Source organism: Dermacentor silvarum, chromosome 3, assembly GCF_013339745.2.
Source record: "Dermacentor silvarum isolate Dsil-2018 chromosome 3, BIME_Dsil_1.4, whole genome shotgun sequence".
Classification (NCBI taxonomy): Eukaryota; Metazoa; Arthropoda; class Arachnida; order Ixodida; family Ixodidae; genus Dermacentor; species Dermacentor silvarum.
In genome coordinates this window covers 153,333,341-153,335,266 of record NC_051156.1, presented here as the reverse complement: position 1 = coordinate 153,335,266, position 1,926 = coordinate 153,333,341, and the positions used below count along the sequence as shown (strand labels likewise).

General features: G+C 46.5%; 1 long non-coding RNA gene across 1 annotated transcript in view; it reads left to right on the top strand.

The window, feature by feature from the left end:
• The window catches only part of LOC119445942 (uncharacterized), a 41,606-nt gene extending 41,590 nt beyond the window's left edge, over positions 1-16 (top strand). Inside the window, exon 5 of the long non-coding RNA XR_005190710.2 lies at positions 1-16. This exon is cut by the window's left edge and continues 107 nt beyond it. This is a non-coding gene — a long non-coding RNA (uncharacterized LOC119445942).
• Positions 17-1,926: the final 1,910 nt, after the last annotated feature.

Here is a 1,926-nt window from a genome sequence, read left to right as displayed (position 1 = left end):
AGGAATAAAGAAAAGACGTAGTGTTTGATGCGACCGCGGAATTCACTGTGAACATGGCTAAACCTTCAATAAATGATGCTTCCTTACTGCATCTTGGTGTTATTTCTGTTGCGTCTCTACAGCCATAGGTGGCTGTCGACGATTTATTACACTACAGGAAACAGAAACATAATAGTAGACAGTAGTCCAGGCGTTAGAGCAAACACTGGCGAGGCGTTCGTTCTGTGAGGTGCGCTCGTGCCAGAGCGCCAGTGCCTTCGTACGCGCACTTCATCGTTGTCGTCACCTGGCGACATATCACTTTTTAAAGCATGGTGTGATAAGTAAGACATGCAGAAGTCTGGTGTGAAACCACGAAGCAATGAAACGCAGTATCCTAAAATGTAGACACTTTTGTCATACCTGAATGGAATTGTGACAGCGTTTATTATCGAATGGCGTCGTGGTCTCACGCTGAGAACACTTTACCCTGCTTGAGGCACTAAACACAATTTATTTTTTTACAAGTCTCACAAGCTCCAGTAGCTGCCCAGTAGCTGTGGTGCTGAGCTGCTGAGCACGAGATCGCGGGATTGATCTCGTACGCGGCGGCTGCATGACGATGGGAGCGGAACGCAAGAAACCATCCTGTACCGTGCTTTGGATGAGCTGTGAAGAAACTCAAGTGGTCAGAACAATCTGGAGTCCTTGAATACAGCTTCCGTCTTTGTTCCCTGTGCATATTTGCGACGTTAAACTCATCGTAAAACGGTTCAAAGCATAGCATTTCACAACTTCTACAGATGCAGATCTCGCGGCTCTCCGCAGTGTCCTTCTGATGATCGATGCAAGGAGCCATGAAAAATGGGCCGTCATCTACGCCTCAAAGCATGCAGTCGTTCCTGCAAAATAAAACCCGCGACCCACTGACGTGAGAAATTATGGAACCTGACTAGCACTTGAAAGAAAATAGTCATCAGATTTTCTTTTCAATATTTATCTAATCATTGCGTTATTACTAGAAATTATCACCTAAAGCAAGCTCCTCGGGCATCTCATGACGACGACTAATGGGTTGCTAATTCACTCTGCACGAATGATACTGGAGATAGCTTCGCGAACTTACACGCACACCCTGGTATGTCGAGTAGAATACGGCACAGATAGGGCGCTGCCCATCAATCTTCACAAATAAGTTATTATTTCACTCCCTATTGTACTGGGGCGATGATTCTGTAACAGCACCAGCAACACGCAGAACTGTTTTCCATCCGCGTTTTCCCTGCATTCGCCCCGATAGCGCGCTGCGTCCGTGAGTGTTGTCGGTGCCTCTGGCGGCGGCTCGGAGGTTTTCGACCAGATTATAACTGGGCACTCGTCGAGCAGCGTCGGAAGTCTTTGCAACCTTATCGCCTCGCAAAGTTTTTATATAATTAGGTCTGTGTTTTTAGATGTGTGCTTACTCGTGCTTAAGCAACTTCTCTGTGTCGGTTATGCTTGGGAGATGCCTTCACGAGAGTTTATTGAGCCCTAATTGTAATGAATGCTTGTGTTGCATTGATGTCTGTGGCTTGTAGGAGAACATAAACCTCCTACGAGAATACTTCTGCTGTCCTCGACTGAATTTACAAAGACAGTTAATTTCTAGCGCACTGCAACGAGTAGACGATAATTCACTGCCCGTACGTATGCTACGTGGAATGCCGTTCCCATCAATCATCAACTGAGAAGTCAGTTAAGATAATTTGTTGCTTTTTGTGCGGGAGCTTGTGCGAGAGCTTTTGACTGCGTGGTGACGTCCGCGCAGGTGCACGCATTCACAGCTTTCCGATATGTCTCTTTCTATTCCCCTGTTCCCGATCCCCAGCGTAGGGGATCGGGGATGTTAACAAGAAAAACATCTGGCAGAAATGTTAACAAGAAAACCATCTGGCCTTGCAGATGTTT